The 20,737-nt window shown below is 36.4% G+C and overlaps 1 protein-coding gene across 6 annotated transcripts in view; it reads left to right on the top strand.

The window, feature by feature from the left end:
- Nucleotides 1–20,737, top strand: part of nvd (neverland) — a 579,107-nt gene that overhangs the window by 512,705 nt on the left and 45,665 nt on the right. The window contains exon 1 of one of the 6 annotated variants that reach the window (XM_068356840.1): nucleotides 19,565–19,820. The exons of the other annotated variants lie outside the window; for them this stretch is intronic. The gene's annotated coding sequence lies outside the window, so the exon portion shown is untranslated. Of the gene's footprint in view, nucleotides 1–19,564; nucleotides 19,821–20,737 lie in introns of those variants that run through there. 6 annotated transcript variants of the gene reach the window in all.

The following is a 20,737-nucleotide window of genomic DNA, read 5'->3' on the forward strand; positions in this document are numbered from 1 at the left end:
ATGGTCATTTTACAGAGAACTATGAAAAAAAAATACATAGTAACAAAGACCGACGTGATATGAAAGAACTATGAATAGAGAGTTGGAGATTGGTTGTGATAATTTGGTTGGGATTCGCTAAGACTGGTTGAGATGATTTGGGTTTAGTTATGATAATAATTGTTGATTGGCCGAGATGAAATGCACGAGAAACTAAGCAAGAAACAACGTTTGATGGAGGCGTTAGCTTATTAGTTAGTTGGGTTAGTTAATTTAGGTAGATATTGCTTATATTTGAAACGGCGTTTTTAAATACATCTATAGGTTTTGTTAGTGTGTGTTTGGTTGCCGTGTCGCCTAATGATAAGCGATGCAAAACTGAAAATTAAAATAAAATTTTTACCTGGGAGACTGCAAGTGTAGGCTAATTGTTGCCTGGGAGACGGTACAAGTGTAGGCTAATTTTGTCTAGTAGACAATGCAAGTGCAAGATAATTTTGCCTGGGAGACAGTGCAATTGCAGGCTAATTTAGCCTGGGAGACAGTGCAAGAGCGGTCTAATTTTGTTTGGGAGACAGTGCAAGTGTAGGCTAATTTTGCATGGGAGACAGTGCAAGTGCATTCTAATTTTGCCTGGGAGACAGTGCAAGTGCAGGCTAATTGTTGCCTGGGACACAGTGTAAGTGCAGCCCAATTTTGCCTGGGATACAGTGCACGCGCAGGCTAATTTTGCGTGAGAGACTGTGCAAGTGCAGGCTGATTTAGACTGGGAGACAGTGCAAGTGCAGGCTGATTTAGACTGGGAGACAGTGCAAGTGCAGGCTGATTTAGACTGGGAGACAGTGCAAGTGCAGGCTGATTTAGCTTGGGAGATAGTGCAAGGGTAGGTTAATTTTGCCTGGGATTCAGTGGAAGTGCAGGCTAATTGTTGCCTGAGAGACATTTAAATGCAGGCTAATTAATGCCTGGGGGACAGTGCAAGTACAGTCTAATATTGCCTTGGAGACGGTGCAAGTGCAGGCTAACATAGCCTTAGAGACAGTGCAAGTGCAGGCTAATTGTTGCATGGGGGACAGTGCAAGTGCAGGCTAATACTGCCTTGGAGACGGTGCAAGTGCAGGCTGATTTAGCCTTAGAGACAGTGCTAGTGCAGGCTAATTGTTGCCTGGGAGACAGTGCAATTGCAACCTAATTTTGCCTAGGATACAGTGCATGCGCAGGCTAATTGTGCCTGGGAGACAGTGCAAGTGCATTCTAATTGTTGCCTGGGAGACAGTGCAAGTGCAGGCTAATTGTTGCCTGAGAGACCGTTTAAATGCAGGCTAATTGTTGCCTGGGGGACAGTGCAAGTGCAGGCTAATATTGCCTTGGAGACGGTGCAAGTGCAGGCTGATTTAGCCTTGGAGAAAGTGCAAGTGCAGGCTAATTGTTGCCTGGGAGACAGTGCAATTGCAGCCTAATTTTGCTTGGGATACAGTGCATGTGCAGGCTAATTTTGCCTGGGAGATAGTGCAAGTCCAATCTAATTTTGCCTGGGAGACAGTGCAAGTGCAGGCTAATTGTTGCCTGGGAGACAGTGTAAGTACAGCCTAATTTTGCCTGGGATACAGTGCACGCGCAGGCTAATTTTGCGTGAGAGACTGTGCAAGTGCAGGCTGATTTAGCCTGGGAGACAGTGGAAGTGCAGGCTGATTTAGCTTGGGAGACAGTACAAGGGCAGGTTAATTTTGCCTGGGATACAGTGGAATTGCAAGCTAATTGTTGCCTGAGAGACCGTTTAAATGCAGGCTAACTGTTGCCTGGGGGACAGTGCAGGCTAAAATTGTCTTGGAGACGGTGCAAGTGCAGGCTAATTGTTGCCTGGGGGACAGTGCAATTGCAGCCTAATTTGGCCTGGGATACAGTGCATGCACAGGCTAATATTGCCTTGGAGACGGTGCAAGTGCAGGTTGATTTAGCCTTGGAGACAGTGCAAGTACAGGCTAATTGTTGCCTGGGGGACAGTGCAATTGCAGCCTAATTTTGCCTGGGAGGCAGTGCTAGTGCAGGCTAATTTTAAATGGGAGAGAGTGCAAGTGCAGGCTAATTTGCCTGGGAGACAGTATAAGTGCAGGCTAAATTTGCCGTGGAGACGGTACGAGTGCAGGCTAATTTTGCCTGGGAGACAGTGCGGGTACAGCCTGATTTTGTCCAGGAGACAGTGCAAGTACAGGCTAATTTTGCGTGGGAGACGGTGCAAGTGAAGGCTAATTTTGCCTGGAAGACAGTGCAAGTGCAGGCTAATTTTTCTTGGGAGACAGTGAAAGTGCAGGCTAATTTTACTGGAAGACAGTGCAAGTGCAGGCTAATTTTTCTTGGGAGACAGTGAAAGTGCAGGCTAATTTTTCTTGGGAGACAGTGAAAGTGCAGGCTAATTTTTCTTGGGAGACAGTGAAAGTGCAGGCTAATTTTACTGGAAGACAGTGCAAGTGCAGGCTAATTTTTCTTGGGAGACAGTGAAAGTGCAAGCTAATTTTACTGGAAGACAGTGCAAGTGCAGGCTAATTTTTCTTGGGAGACAGTGAAAGTGCAGGCTAATTTTACCTGGGAGACAGTGCAAGTGCAAGCTAATTTTACCTGGGAGATAGTGCAAGTACATGCTAATTTTAAATGGGAGACAGTGCAAGTGCAGGTTATTTTGCATGGGAGACAGTGCAAGTGCATGCTAAATTTGCCTTGGAGACTGTGCAAGTGCATGCTAAATTTGCCTTGGAGACTGTGCAAGGGCAGGCTAATTTTGCCTGGGAGACAGTGCAAGTGCGAGCTGAGTTTGCCTGGAAGACAGTGCAAGTACAGGCTGATTTTGCCTTGGAGACAGTGCAAGTACAGGCTGATTTTGCCTTGGAGATAGTGCAAGTACAGGCTGATTTTGCCTTGGAGACAGTGCAAGTACAGGCTGATTTTGCCTGGGAGACAGTGCAAGTACAGGCTGATTTTGCCTGGGAGACAGTGCAAGTGCAGGCTGATTTTGCCTGGGAGACAGTGCAAGTGCAGGCTAATTTTGCATGGGAGACAGTGCAAGTGCAGGCTAATTTTGCCTTGGAGACAATGCAAGGGCAGGCTAATTTTGCCTGGGAGACTGCAAGTGCGAGCTGAATTTGCTTGGGAGACAGTGCAAGTATAGGGTAATTTTTCTTGGGAGACAGTACAAGTACAGGCTGATTTTGCCTGGGGTACAGGGAAAGTAAAGGCTGATTTTTTATGGGAGACTGCGAGTCCATAGGGATTTCCCTGGGAAACAATGGAAATGCAAACTTATTTTGCAACTGTAGGCTGATTTTGCATGGGATTCAATGTTAATTTAGGGAAATTTTGCATCATCCGGATTTAACATTTAAAATCATATGTACCTTACTTGGCCAATGCTATGCTGCCCATTTTAACTTGAAATGTACCATTCAGTGAGCACTAACCTTAAAACATAGTATGAAAATTGCAATTTGTTATACGAGACTAAAAAAGAAATACATAGACAAGTTTATGACTAAAAACTTCGCCTTCTATTTGTCTTTTATAACAAGTTTTTCTCTCTAGTTGCTTTATATAATCATAATTATAGGCTTTGTTGTCCATTGATCTTACACAAATGACTCTAAACTTTACTTATCGTTAGTATTTCATCACTGCAAACGTTACCCTAATCATATATGACTAGAAGTATTTGATATAGCTACAGTTTTTACCATCCAATTTTTACCGTCTATTTCATTTCTTACATTTTAAAATATCCTCTGCTTTACTTTAGTTTGCTCTCGTATCCATGTTGCTGTTTTTGTGTCTTCTAATGTTATTCCCATTATTATTCTTTTCATAGCTCTATGAATTGTAACTAGTTTGTTGTAAGGCTATATTGAGGCTCAATGTTTCTGAATTACTAGTTAAAACTGGTAGGACCATCTGATTAAATATTTTGCTATTGTATATATATATATATATATATATATGTGTGTGTGTGTGTGTGTGTGTGTGTGTATGTATGTGTGTATATATATATATATATATATTTAAATGTATGTGTGTGTGTTTGTTAGTTTGTTTCTGTATGTGTATTTCATGTACTATATAGAAACAGAATATACTTATGTATGCATAAATCATAACTTAGCTACTCATGCATCAGTGGGCCTTTTTATTTATTTTTTATCCCGAGATATTTCCGGGATGGAGATTTTATTACGCAAGCGATTGTAGTATTTATTATATAGCGTTGTATTTGGATTAGCATGCTCTCTCTCTCTCTCTCTCTCTCTCTCTCTCTCTCTCTCTCTCTGTCATCCAAGATTTGCCACCATGGCGGGTTCCTATTCCTGCTGTCACTTTCACACCAACCTCTAAAGATGCCCATACCAGTTTACAGAAACAGCTGGTTTTGGAAACAATATCCAAAGTGTCAATTTCAGTTCCTGCAGGACACCACATCTACGTTGACGGCTCAGTACAGGCAGATGGAAGTGCAGCATGTGCTATGTTCTTCCAAACTTTAGAACCTCCTGAGGGTGGGTGGCATGGTCGCAGGCTGCCAAACTCATCCAGTTCCACTTATTGCGAACTTCAAGGTATATGGGATGCAGTAACTCTACTTATTAGAGGAAATGTGAATGGATTGGTGATCTGCGACTCCAAATCTGCACTCCAGGCACTGACATCTTCTAGGCCCAGCTGTGGTCGTGTTGTGCGAGACATACTGTGTCAACTCGCTGCTGCTTACAATGCCTCGCTTGTCGTGTCCTTCATGTGGATGCCCTCCCATATTGGGCTTGCTGGGAATGACATGGTGGACAGTCTTGCTAAAGCGGCCTGCACACTGGACCTTGATGACAGAAATGATGAGCCCTCACTTCGCTGCCTTAAACATAGAATATTTTCAGCAGCTTTTGCTTGTACAGTACAGCGCAGGGATGCAGAGAGGGGCACTAGTGTTTCCATACAACATCACGATAACTTTCTGCATAGCCGTCACAAGTACCGGCGTCGTGGACTCATGGTGCGTAGGCATAATGTCGTAAGTGCCAGGATAAGGGTGGGATATCGTCCTGTGTGGCAGGTTGGACAGACACTAGATATACCACACTACACCACATGTAAACTGTGTAACCTTGCTAATGCCAATAACCTTGAACACTACTGTCTTCATTGCCCCACTGTCAGGAATCTGTTACCTCAAGGACAAAATTTACTTCAAACCTGTCAATATTTACTCAAAGATGACCACCTAGATGTAATTTTGACTCGTCATCCACACTTTGGTGGCTGCTAAACTGTCTGCTGCAGTTGTTGTGATAATGGAATACGAACTCATATATGTTATTTTTGTGAATGATATACTGATGATTCAATGCTGTAATTTTTTTTTTTTTTTTTTTTTTTTTTTTTTTTTACTCGTCATCCACACTTTGGTGGCTGCTAAACTGTCTTTTGCAGTTGTTGTGAGAATGAATACGAACTCATATGTGTTATTTTTGTTAATGATATATATACTGATGATTCAATGCTGTAATTTTTTTTCCTTGTAATTTCTGATATACTGTATGTAACCTTGTTTGACGACGATGGTCGTAATGAATTTATTAAATAATCGTAAGTGCCAGGATAAGGGTGGGATATCGTCCTGTGTGGCAGGTTGGACAGACACCAGATATACCCCACTACACCTCATGTAAACTCTGTAACCTTGCTAATGCCAATAACCTTAAACACTATTGCCTTCATTGCCCTACTGTCAGGAATCTGTTACCTCAAGGACAAAAATTTATTTCAAACCTGTCAATAGTTACTCAAAGATGACCACCTAGACGTAATTTTGACTCGTCATCCACACTTTGGTGGCTGCTAAACTGTCTATTGCAGTTGTTGTGATAATGGAGTACAAACTCATATATGTTATTATTGTAACTGATACACTGATGATTCAATGCTGTAATTTTTCTTTTTATGTTGATTTTTGATGTACTGTATGCAATTGCCAATATGTACCTTTGTTTGACGTCTTTGGGCGTAATAAATTTATTAAATATCTCTCTCTCTCTCTCTCTCTCTCTCTCTCTCTCTCTCAACTTTTATTATATTTGAAAGATAAAGCTAAAGATATGAATGGTTAAAGTCTCTCTCTCTCTCTCTCTCTCTCTCTCTCTCTCTCTCTCTCTCTTGTGATAATAAATCATTTAAACTTTGGAAACGTTTCTACCTTAGCACTAGACCAATTTCTTTGAAATTGTGTTTTTATTTATAGTTTCAGACACTTGCCCAAAAGACACGCCCCTATACATTTAATTTTATATAGTATATATAGTATAAACACTAGTAAGTGTTCCTTAATTCAGTAAAAGACATATAGTAAACCATTCGCAGAAAGAAGAGCCGTGTTTAATGCAAAATTAATAAACAAAATAATAGAAACTAGTAAAGTACTGCAAATAGGTGCAAGAACACCTTTGCTTTTTACCTTTCGCTTCAATGAGCGGCCGGGGTTTCGCGGAAGACTGGTTACGAAATAGCAGCCCAGACAAAAACATGATTTACCCTTCGTGGACTTTACGTCTCTCTCTCTCTCTCTCTCTCTCTCTCTCTCTCTCTTTCTCTCTCTCTCTCTCTCTCTCTCTCCTCTCTCTCTCGCAGGGGGAGGTGAAAATCGGAGTGATTATGATATAGTGGCGTGACTTTTTCGTTAATTTTTATCCTAAAATCATTTTGTTGCATGCACAGGTTAGGAATTAGAACCATAGAATATAAGATGAGATTTATGTAGTAGAGAGAAAAATAGATCAGTGCATAATGCTAAGCACATGAAGCTGAGAGAGAGAGAGAGAGAGAGATGAGATTTTGATAATTTCAATGCTCGTGGTTGAATTACAGATTGGAAGCCATATTCTTTTACGAAATCTTTCAAGGGAAATTGACCTTGACGTGTTGGCTATCAGTAAAGACCAAACAGAAACAATGTGGAAATAGATACGAAGAAATAGATTAGTAACTGTGTTATGAATTTCAATGGGGCACACGCAACAATAACCGTCCCCTCCTCCCCTTTTTTTTCGGCTAACGGGCCTTTCTATTTACTCAACAGTGTTTACGTGATGGAATGCGTCAATGATGGGAATATATTCTTGCTTTGCTTTATAGCCCACTATTCGAGGCAATTGTATATATATATATATATATATATATGTGTGTGTGTGTGTGTGTGTCTGTATCTGTATAATGTATGTGTATGTATGTCTATAGAAACAAACATGTAGATATCCTTATATATACAGTATATACTATATTTATATGTATATATATATACACACACACACACACACACATATATATATATATATATATATTTGTTTGTGTGTGTATGAAAACATACTCAGATATATTCTGTATATATAATTATTTGTGTGCATAGATGCATACATATAAATATTTATAATGCATATCCATATATATATATATATATATATGTGTGTGTGTGTGTGTGTGTGTATGTATGTATTTATGTATGTATACTGGGTGTATACATATAAATTAATATATATGTATATACGCACACCAATAAATGAATATATGTACTATATATGTATTATATATATATATATATATATATATGTGTATATATATGTATATATATATATATATAGAGAGAGAGAGAGAGAGAGAGAGAGAGAGAGAGAGATCTTGCGTAACATTTTTTACAGTTTCGTTCACTATAAATTGTATTTGTTTAATATAGATTATTTACTGAGAAGTGATATTTGCAATATCTTAGTCTCTCAAATCTTTTTCTTTTTTATGCTTCAGTAACAGTTTTGATTTATTTGTCAGCGACTGATACAATTTCTATTTTTTTTTTCTTCTTCTTCTTCTTCTTCTTTTTTAATATAGATCCAAAAAATAGGGAAATGAAAACAGGTAAACGAGAGTTGTTTTATGGGGAATGAATATGATTGTGGAAAACTACTGCATGTTTAACAGACAATGAATTCAAAGTATTTAATCAATCTTGAGCAAAGGAATACTAAAGTTACTCGCACCATTGACTTGGATGAACGCAATATAGTAATCCAAAATTGAATTTTAACTTGACAGATCAAATGTAATCGGAAAAAATAATTGAAGTAATTCAATCCAAACTTACAATAACGATTAAGTAAGCTATATCACTTTTTATATTGTAAACATATTTCTTCTCTGTATCATGTGGCAAATATAATTATAGTAATATACTTTATTGTGAGCTCAGTTCTTTCTCAATGTGAAACAGGATTTAATTTAGTCTTTGATTCTGTTTTAATTCCAAAATTTCTAATCTTTATCACAACTCCACAGTTATCAAATATTCATCTCATGGTATATTTATATCAATATGGATTTTTCACACATGTACAATATTTTCTGTTTGTGTTTTTACCAGAAATAATTAAACTAATAACTACTGCTACTCAGGAAATTATTCAACAGTCAACTTGCTAGTAAACATGATGTTCATAGTTGATCATTGTTCTGTAAACAAGACTTTAGAATACTTGCAAAATTTCTTGAATAATAAAACAACACTAAAGTATCACAGTTGGAGTCTCAAATAGATACATTGATAGACCAATTTAGAATGGATTCACAGATTTTAGTGCAGCAAAACAGTTTATAAGAACAGACTGTAGCAAAACAATTAACGTAACAAAGTTGTGACTGATGAGCTGAACACCCATCATAAAAGTGGTTTCCAGGAGACTTGAAGTCTACGAGTCATTTTCACTTAATTATAATGCTCGTTTTCTTTGGCATCCTGGAAAGGTTTTAAGGTCGGTCATGAGTTAACAATGGCAATGGCTGCTGATGACTCAGCAGGTAGACATAGGCCCAAATCACACAATGATGGTATGGAAGTGGGAACTAATGAATTCTATTATTATTATTATTATCATCGTCATCATCATCATCATTAGCTAAGCAACAAGCCTAGTTGGAAAAGCAGGATCCTATAAGCCTCAGGGCCCCAACAGGGAAAAATAGTCCAGTGAGGAAAGGAAATGAATATATTAAAGGAGAAGTAACAAATAATGAATATGAAAATATCGTAAGATCAGTAACAACGTTAAAATAGATCTGTGATATGTAAACTATAAAGAGAAACCTGTGTCACCTGTTCAATATAAAACATTCATTGCTAGTTTAAATTTCTAAGATTCCACCGATTCAACTGTCTGATTAGGAGGATTATTTCCCAATCTGATCACAGATGGAGTAAAACTGATAAAATACTGCATAGCATTGAGCCTTATGGTGGAGGAGGCATGACTATTAGAATTATCTATATACCTAGTACTACGTACGGGATGGTACAGTCGGGGAAGATCCAAATGAAAAGGATAGTCAGAATTATGAAAAATATTTTGCACCATCCATAAAGAACTAAATGAACGACGGCGGTACCAGATATTAGTAGATTAGTATCTAGATCAGGAATAAGAAATTCAATGGACCGCAAGTTCTCGTGTAACAAATTACAATAAGATTCAGAAGCTGAAGACCAGAGATACAATACTCGAAACAAGGCAGAATGAAAGAATCAAAACAGGTCTTCAGAATAGTTGTATGGCTTTTAGCCATACAACTATTCTTGAAAGAATCTGTCAATAAGCCAGTTTTTTGTGCAGTTGAAAGAAAAAAAAATGTACCGAATGTGTTTCTCAAAAGTAAAATTGTAATCAAGAATCACACCCAAAATTTTAAAGGCGTCGTATATGGTTAAAGAAATATTATCAATGCTGATATCTGAATGTTGAGGAGCCACTTTCCTCGACCTACTTACAATTATACTTTGAGTTTTATTAGGGTACAACTTAATGCCTCATAATTTGCCTGACTCGCTAATTTAGCTAGATCTTTATTAAGGGATTCGGCAACCCTAGATCTACCTTCAGAAGATGAAATTGAAGCAAAGAGAATAACATCATCTGGATATCCAACGAACTTCTTTTCAAAGCCAAACCACTTATGTGTATACAGTATTGTATGAAAAGTAATGAGCGAAGAACACTACCCTGAGGAACACCAGCTATCACATTTCTATAATCACTATGATATCCATCAACACCTACTTTGCAGTCTATTACAAAAATATTCAATAATGATTCATGGTTCAATGCCTTTGCGAAAGCTAAATTGCAAATAGAGAACAGGTTATTACCTTCACCAATCATATTTAGACATTTTGCCGAAAGACGTTCTAAAACTGTAAATAATAGGGGAGTTGGTCGGTAATCAGTAGGGCTAGAACATTATCAATGCTCCGACAAGCCTGATTTTTATATGTAATTTGATTTGATTGTTTGATTGTCTGATTTTCTTTTTTCATTCTTCCAATAAACTCAAATTAAAATTATCCTGTATTTTAGATTATAATTCCTAAATATTTATATGATTCCATCTTTTTAATCATTTCACCTTCCAGTGAAATGATATTTCATCTTCCATTCCATATTCCGTTCTCATCATCCCTGTCTTTCTTCTATTTATCTCGAGTCCAACCTCATGTTATGTATTTCTTGCATTCTGGTAAGCAAGCTTTGCAAGTCCTCTGGTGTTCTACTAATAAGTATAAGTACAGCGTCATCAGCATACTCGTTGTCATCTAATTTCCTGTTACCAATCCAGTCTAATCCTTTTTTACGATATATATATATATATATATATATATATAAATATATATATATATACATATATATATATATTTATATTTATATCATATATATATATTTATATTATATATATATATTTATATTATATATATATATATATATATATTTATATATATGATATATATATACAGTATATATATAAATATATATATATATATATATATATATATTATCTATATGTGCGTGTATGTTGTATACATAATATATACACTTACAGAGATTTGATAAACAAAATAAAACTCGCATATATAAAAAGTATTAGAAATATGACTTGAAATATTAAAGCTGGTAACCCTTTGGTTTTATCATATCCCAAAACCGAAATAAACCACATATTGAATCCAGAACTTACAAAATACAATGTGAAGGTTTATTGAACACAAAAGATGTCTGATATGGCTTTGAGATTTCGAGATTTTTTTATACTAGAGACTTGGGGCTTCAGATCAACTGGAGTAAGTCATCCTTGCTTTTTAAAAGTGGGTGTCCATACATGAAGTTTTAGGTTGGTGAATTTTTTTTTTCTTTTTTACACTTCTCTTTTGTATGGTTTGGTAAGCATTGGAACTTTTGGGTTTTTTTTTTTTTTTTTTTTTTTTTACTATATTCTTTTTCAAATTAATTTACTTTTTTAACCCATTTTGATATTGTTATACCTTGTTTTAAAATGGTTTTGTTTAAATTTTAATGAATTTTATTTGTAATATTTACAGATTGAACAGATTGAAAATGAACATGTTCGAAACGTTTCTAGAATAAATGTCCCACTTTCTGATGTCTTATGGACCCTACTGCATATATATATATATATATATATATGCATCGTATTTCGTAATATGTATTATATGTGGGTAATGCCGTCTAGAAATCAAAGACAGTATTTCCCTGGACAAACTAAGCTCCAATTAGGTTTCGTAATAAGATGCCACAAAGGCATTTCATATTAATTGTAAACATAAAGTAACATGCCCAAATATCGTATATATATATATATATATATATGTGTGTGTGTGTGTGTGTGTGTATTTATATTACTAATCCAATGCAGAACAAAGGCCTCAGACATTTCCTTCCACATCCATCTGTTTATGGTCTTTCTATGTGAGTCTATACCTGCCAAGTTTTTCCAAGCTGCATGTATAGAACATTCTTGTAGAAATTTTGTGTAGAGTTCAACAAGTTTTATTACTATGAATTCTCCTCCATGTATTATTAATTTAATTTTCCTGCCATCCTCTCTTGCTGCTTTGCCTCTTTTCATGCCTTTTAATGATTTCTTTACTACTTCTACTGTGACTTTTGGTACCGACTCAGATGGTTCATTAAATCTATTGGTAAAGTTATATATATATATATATATATATATACAGTACATATATATATATATATACAGTACATATATATATATATATATATATACATATACAGTATATATATATATATAAAGATAGATATATAGATAGATAGTAGGTTGCCAGGGCACCAGCCTAGATAGATAGATAGATAGTAGGTTGCCAGGGCACCAGCCTCCCATTGAGATACTACAGCTAGAGAGTTATGGGATATTTTGACTGGCCAGACAGTACTACATTGGATCATTCTCTCTGGTTACGGTTCACTTTCCCTCTCCCTACACATACACATACACAGAATAGTCTGGCATATTCTTTACAGATTTTCCTGTCCTCATACATCTGACAACACTGAGATTACCAAATAAAATCTTCATCACCCAAGGGGTTAACTACTGCACTGTAATTGTTCAATGGCTACTTTACTCTTGGTAAGGGTGGAAGAGACTCTTTAGCTATGGTAAGCAGCTCTTCTAGGAGAAGGACACTCCAAAATCAAACCATTGTTCTCTAGTCTTGGGTAGTGCCATAGCCTCTGTACCATGGTCTTCTAATGTTTTGGGTTAAAGCTCTCTTGCTTGAGGGTACACTCGGGCACAGTATTCTATCTAATTTCTCTTCTTCTTTTTTTATTAAAGTTTTTATAGTTTATATAGGAAATATTCATTTTAATGCTGCTGCTGTTCTTAAAATATTCTATTTTTCCTTGTTTCCTTTCCTCACTGAGCTATCTTCCTTGTTGGGGCCCCTGGGCTTATAACATCCTCCTTTTCCAACTAGGGTTGTAGCTTAGCAAGTAATAATATATATATATATATATATATATATGGGCTACAAATATACTATATTATATACGGTATTCATAAAGTTTAGGATATATTATAAAAAGCAATTGAACAGACAAATATAGGAAAATTATTACAAAATTACTGACTGACTGATTGCAATAATTACAGAGGCATCATACTTACGTCAGTTGTTGTGAAAATATATACTATGTTCATTCTAAAGAGAATGGAGAGAAATATTGGTGGAAAGCTGAGAGATGAACAAGCAGGATTTCGAAAAGGCAGCAGTTGTACTGACCAAATTTTCATTTTATGACGTGGTAGAGCAATGTGTAGAATATAGATATCCCCTTTTGATGTCATTTGCTAATATGAAAAAGCCTTTGATAATTTGCACCGGCCAATTTTGTGGAAAGTCCTGCGTTATTATGGAGTTCCTGTTAAATATGTAAATTTGATAAAGTCTGTTCATGCGCATAGCAAGTACAAAGTTAATGTTAGCAGAGCCCTGTCAAAAGAATTTCCAGTGAACAGTGGAGTACTCCAAGGGAATGTGTTGTCAAACATGTTGTTTATCATCCTCATGTATTTTGTAATGCATAGAATAGTTGGGGATGGCAGAGAAGGATTGTACTGGATTGGTAACAGGAAATTATCTGACCTAGAATATGCTGATGACGCTGTCCTTATTAGCAAAACCCCACAGGACTTGCAAAGCTTGCTTACCAGAGTGCATGAAATATCACATGAGGTTGGGCTCAAGATAAATAGAAGAAAGACAGATGATGAGAACGGTAAATGCAATGGAAGATTGAATATCATTAGAAGGAAAAAGGATAAATGTGGTGGAATCATTTAAATATTTAGGAACTATGATCTCCAATACAGTGTGTTTAGTATTGGAGTTTAATGAAAGATTGAAAAAAGCAAATCAGACAATGATTAGGGTAAATAAAATTTGGAAATCAAATCGCTTGAAATTACATATAAAAATCAGGCTATATACCAGTTTAGTGAGATCGGTGTTACTCTATGGACATGAGTCGTGGTATGGCAATGAAACAATTTCCAACAGATTTTGTAGATTGAGAACAATACCCTCAGAAGGATAATGGGAGTTAAATGGCTGCGGCAAGACAGGATTAGAAATGAAATAGTAAGAGAGATTACTCGTGTGCCATATGTTGATGAGATCATGGCGAGGGGTAGATGGAGATGGGTTGAACATGCTCTTCACACTCCCCAAGAGAGATTAGTTCCCCAAGCTTCAAACTGGGCTCCACAGGGCACCATAGAAGAGTGGAAAGACCCAGGCCTACATGGTAGAGGACTATGAAACGTGACGTAGGAGCTGATGAATGGAGATTTATTGAATTAAAAGCTCTAGATAGAGACGACTGGTGAAATCTAACTGAGGCGGTGATGGTGATGATTACAAAATGAGTAGATATTGTATTTTTTTTTTTTAATTAACCTCTTTATTAGCCCCGTTAATCACACGAATCACATCAAGGCGGTATTTAATTTATTACCATGTTTGCTGTATCATATCCTCATCAATGTTGACTAAGGCATCAGCGCTCTTTTGCATGAGAGCAGTGATATCCAGTGTCTTTGTTCGATATGCGATCTCTTTAACATTATCCCATAGAAAGAAGTCCACTGGAGTGATATCTGATCAAAAAGATAGCCAGGGGATTGGGTCATCTCTTCCAGTCATCCGTTTGGAATATTTTGAATTATGATCCCACAGACATGCGCTATCTAATGTGGTGATGCACCATCTTACTGGAAAATGATGATTGATTAAAGGTCATCCAGTCGTGGTGCCACATGGTCATTCAAAAGGTCAAGGTAAACATTTGCAGTATTAGATGTCTCGTTGAAGAAAAATGGACCAATGATATGATTGCACATGATATCACACCACATATTCCACTTTGGACTATTTCGGTGTTCCTAGTCACATTGTAATGTTCTGATCCCAATATTTTCACATTGTGTGTTCTGTTTGCCTGAAACAGGAAGGCTTGCCTCACAACTAAAACAAACTTGGTCGAGGAACGCTTCATCCTCAGAAATTCGTTTCAACATGTTAACTGCAAACTTCTTTTGGTTTATGATTTGGCTCTAGTGCCCGGATGGGTTTTCTTGTAGTAGTATAATAACAAGGTCTTGTATTGACTTTGTTCTTTCTTGAACGTGGAAGATCCAAGTATCTAGCTAAAGTACGGATGTAATTTGCCATGAAATTATGAAAGGTATGTCTTACATGATCGATGTTTTCCTCGAATGTTAAGGGATTGTGGTTTCTTGAACGTGGAAGATCCAAGTATCTGGCTAAAGTACGGATGTAATTTGCCATGAAATTATGAAAGGTATGTCTTACATGATCGATGTTTTCCTCGAATGTTAAGGGATTGTGGTTTCTTGAACGTGGAAGATCCAAGTATCTGGCTAAAGTACGGATGTAATTTGCCCTGAAATTATGAAAGGTATGTCTTACATGATCGATGTTTTCCTCGAATGTTAAGGGATTGTGGTTTCTTGAACGTGGAAGATCCAAGTATCTGGCTAAAGTACGGATGTAATTTGCCCTGAAATTATGAAAGGTATGTCTTACATGATCGATGTTTTCCTCGAATGTTAAGGGATTGTGGTTTCTTGAACGTGGAAGATCCAAGTATCTGGCTAAAGTACGGATGTAATTTGCCCTGAAATTATGAAAGGTATGTCTTACATGATCGATGTTTTCCTCGAATGTTAAGGGATTGTGGTTTCTTGAACGTGGAAGATCCAAGTATCTGGCTAAAGTACGGATGTAATTTGCCCTGAAATTATGAAAGGTATGTCTTACATGATCGATGTTTTCCTCGAATGTTAAGGGATTGTGGTTTCTTGAACGTGGAAGATCCAAGTATCTGGCTAAAGTACGGATGTAATTTGCCCTGAAATTATGAAAGGTATGTCTTACATGATCGATGTTTTCCTCGAATGTTAAGGGATTGTGGTTTCTTGAACGTGGAAGATCCAAGTATCTGGCTAAAGTACGGATGTAATTTGCCCTGAAATTATGAAAGGTATGTCTTACATGATCGATGTTTTCCTCGAATGTTAAGGGATTGTGGTTTCTTGAACGTGGAAGATCCAAGTATCTGGCTAAAGTACGGATGTAATTTGCCCTGAAATTATGAAAGGTATGTCTTACATGATCGATGTTTTCCTCGAATGTTAAGGGATTGTGGTTTCTTGAACGTGGAAGATCCAAGTATCTGGCTAAAGTACGGATGTAATTTGCCCTGAAATTATGAAAGGTATGTCTTACATGATCGATGTTTTCCTCGAATGTTAAGGGATTGTGGTTTCTTGAACGTGGAAGATCCAAGTATCTGGCTAAAGTACGGATGTAATTTGCCCTGAAATTATGAAAGGTATGTCTTACATGATCAATGTTTTCCTCGGATGTTAAAGGGTTGTGGTAGCCTATTGGAAACGTCTATGCCGGGCAGTTTCCCGGACTGGGGTTCAAATCCCGCTCAAGCTTAATAGTTTCTTGTAGTGTCTGCAACCTTACTATCTTCGTTGATCATATTTATGGATAGTCTCTATGACATTGTCTCGCTTACTAGGGCATCGTCACTTTCCCCGACCTCCACCATTCATGAGCGACCTTTAAAACATCCACTACTCCCATTATACGACACTGTCCCTGTCTTCATAAATTTCTTATGCATTGCTGAAATTAACGAACATATCATTAAATCTCTTCTATACTGACTTCTGCAGTTTCTATAACTTTGCGTATCCGACACAAATAATGACACATTGCGCCTTTTTTGAAGAATAGCCATTTTTAAGATCTTGTTTAATAGTATATCTTTCATCAACAGGGGACTCAAAATACACAAAGGGAGTGCGACTATTAACTTGTGGTAACTGCTGGGTAGATGCATTAGAACGCATCTAATTAAGATATATCATTAGAGCCTTTTGCTATATATACTCGAAACTGTAAAGATAATTTATGGACACCGTATATATATATATATATATATGTGTGTGTGTGTGTGTGTGTGTGTAAGTAAATGTGTATATATATATCCAAATTTACTGAATAAAAACAATATCAGTTAAGGGATTTGGCATTATATACAGTACACACACACACACACACACACACACATATATATATATATATATATATTGAGATTATTGTAAATTACAGTTATGAAACTTGAAATTCTCTGATTAAGTGAAAACAATCATCAATCTAGGCTTTTTTAATCCATCGAGTGGCCTAAATTAAAGGCAATAGTGTAAGTAGTTACTGAACCTTTGACTGTACAGCAATAAAATTGAAGTAGATTGATCATTAATGAAAAAATAGAAGGTCATGAGTACAGAAAGGGAATAGTCAGCGGTTTGTTTTCTCTAAAAAGTATTCAGGCTACAATTATTAAAGTCTGAAATCTATCACTGTTTTCGTGTTAACTTTCTTTCATGTAAATAAGCCCAAGAACATCTTGGTGGGATTCCAATGACTGAGTTAAAAGCTTTTAAGGTGAAAAGTATATTTTATGAATTGCAGAGGCAAAGGACAATGCCCTAGAGACTGACCATGTATATATATATATATATATACATATATATATACATATATATATACATATATATATGTGTGTGTGTAAATATATTTATATATATATATATATATATAATATATGGATATATATGTATGTATATATGTATATATATGGATATATATATACATATATATATATATATATATATGTGTGTGTGTGTGTGTGTGTGTGTGTCTGTATATGTGTAAACTAGCACTCGCATATTGTATGTAGTAAAAACACATATTTCTTTACAATATGCTCCAATGGTTTACCCTTGCCTTTTCATGCGCATTTGTTTAAAACGGAGAATACAAAAAAAGTCCGGATTTGCTTTTCATCGTAAAGAAAAAATAAATAAATAAAAACACGAATTACAAGAGGATAAGAAATATCTGCGAGTTATCTGAAATCACGATATTTTACAAACTCAGTTTCTTTCTAAAAATTATCATTTAGATTAGCTTTTATTTAATCTTTCAAAGGTTTTTATGATCGTGTAGCGTTGAAATGATTTGACTTCATAAACTCTTGGATAGATTAGAAAAACACTGGGAAGTTTTAATTCAAAATATAACCTACTAATCTCTCTCTCTCTCTCTCTCTCTCTCTCTCTCTCTCTCTCTCTCTCTCTCCTTTGGAAGGTCAGAGGCTTGTGCGTCGTCCATTCCCTACGCAATTTTTGTTTTTCTTGGATATTGTGAGGTATTTCACGGTCTGCCATAAGGATCGAGTTATCTTTCATTAAACAGACCATTGCGCGTGCGACGCCACATTTTATTTTACAATTTCGCGTCATCTACATAATACATCTTCAAGAAGTTCAAGATGGCTGCTCAACCAATAGCTAATATTTTTAAGGGATAAATTATCGCCACCATCATTTTGATCCTCTAAACTTTTAAACATCTATGGTTTTTCTCTTATGTAGAAGAATTCACAAATATCAACGAATTCATTTCATGATAGTTTCCTAAACATTTCATGAATCCTCGAACATATACAGTAGTAAAAGGTAAAATGTTTCCTCGGCAGTAGTTAACTTCCATCAAGTAACTGGAATAATTGATGTTGGTTTGTCTTAGTAGAGAAATCGAGCGAAACAAATAATTACTAGTTGCTTTTTAATCGCATTTTTTTTTATTTGATAATCCTATATATCTCGCAGTGATTCACTCCATCATTTGATGACATTTCCTTTTTATATTGCGATTCTTTTTTTTTCTGTTGGCCATCGCATTCATCTCCCTTTCAGAGTGAGAAAATCAAGATGGCAAAGCTTAACACAGTCAGTTTGGTTTACAAATATATATATATATATATATATATAATCACATTCCAAATATAAATTCTCTCTCTCTCTCTCTCTCTCTAAACTCACACACACAATATATATATATATATATATATATGTATATATATATGTATATATATATATATATATATGTATATATCACATTCCAATACAAATTATCTCTTCTTTCTCTCTCTAACACACACACACACACACTATAATATATATATATATATATATATACATACATACATATACATATACATACATATACATATATATATATATATATATATATTTATATATGAGAGAGAGAGAGAATTTATATTTGGAGTGTGATTATTATGTGCCTAAATGAATATTGCATTCTACTTTAAATATTACTCCTCTACTTATTTACTTTTCTAGCCTAAATGACACGGCCTTTATCAAGCCATTCGAAATGTAGAGATGCATAAATCAATAAGAAAGAAAATGGAAGCCGCCGACCATAGTCTCTTCCAGCACTGGTAGACGGCCTGACCAGGAACGATCCAAGGACAATCGTCGAGCCCGTGCTGATGTCTCTCCGATAGGGCCTCGATGTGTCGCGTCAGATACGGGGAGAGTGAGAGTGAGTGAGGGAGCAGCCCAGCCACCATCTCCTAGGAATTGAGCAGAAGAGCAAGACGGCAGTCCCCGTGAGAGAGAGAGAGAGAGAGAGAGAGAGAGAGAGAGTGGGGGGGGTGAGTGAATGAGAGAGAGAGAGAGAGCCCGACGATATATAAGGCAGAGACGAGTGGTGAGACCGATATACGCTCGGCTTCTCTTTAACTGTTCGAAAGCTCCGCTCTCTTAGTTGTCTTGCGCCGCCAAACACCACCGCTGTGACCGGCCCTCTCGCTGTTCCACGCCCCTCTGAGCTCGATAGATCGTTTTCGAAGTCTGCCGTGAGGCGAGAGTCGAGGTTTGCGCGTCGCTTATTTTTGCGTACGGTTATTTTTGGGAGATCAGCACGCACGTCCTTCGTTGATTTTTGCTTGTCTGCGGCTGTATCGGGGGACACGAGGAGACACGACGACATTGTAAGTTTATCTTGTTTATTCTTTATATGATGCATGAGTTGTTTGAGCTGAGTAGATGTGGCCTTAATGTATATATTTTTTTTTTTCCTTGTAATTTTTTTTTTTTTTTTTTTTTTTTTTTTTTTTTTTTTTTGAGATTATGGTTGTGAATGATTAAGATTTTTTTGTGAGAGTGATCTATTGTAAGCCTAACATAAATGCTATTAATTTTTTTCTAACCAAAAAAATATTTAAATTTTCCGTAGCTTCCATTCCATTCCAAGTTTTTCTTCAATGTGTCTATATGAAACGTCATTGCTAATCAATAGTGAGATACAGAATAAATATTCAAGGTAAGTTAACTTCATCCCTCTCGAAGAATTGTGTACCCATTAATTTATGGTAAATTTCAAACACTTTCCATAAAGCACTTAGAGCACTTTAGTCAAACCCCTATTTCACCCGTAATCCCTTTGTTCCTTAATAAAGATACCACATGTTGACCTGTTTCTCATTTCTATATAGAAAAAAGGGGGGGGGGATGGAAACACTGGATTTTGTCACATGGAGGAATGACAATGGCGCCCGTGACGTCATTGGGCAAGTACACTTGCACTCAGAACTTTCGTAAATGTAGAGGTTTGATTTCCCTTTAGGTTTTGATAGTCATGGCTATTACTAGATATTATTCTGCTATTTTTTAAGCTGCAGAGGATTAAATACTCGGAATCTGGAATCTATCGAAATTTTAAATTGTTACTGGGTCACTAATATATCTGTCCATGTGCGTATGGAATTATACTCGGACACTCACACAAACATACATACACTCATACACACGCACACACACAGCCACACACACCCACGCACACACACCCACATACACACACACAACAACACATACACACACAACCACACATACATACACACAACCACAT

Source organism: Palaemon carinicauda, chromosome 33, assembly GCF_036898095.1.
Source record: "Palaemon carinicauda isolate YSFRI2023 chromosome 33, ASM3689809v2, whole genome shotgun sequence".
Taxonomy (NCBI): Eukaryota; Metazoa; Arthropoda; class Malacostraca; order Decapoda; family Palaemonidae; genus Palaemon; species Palaemon carinicauda.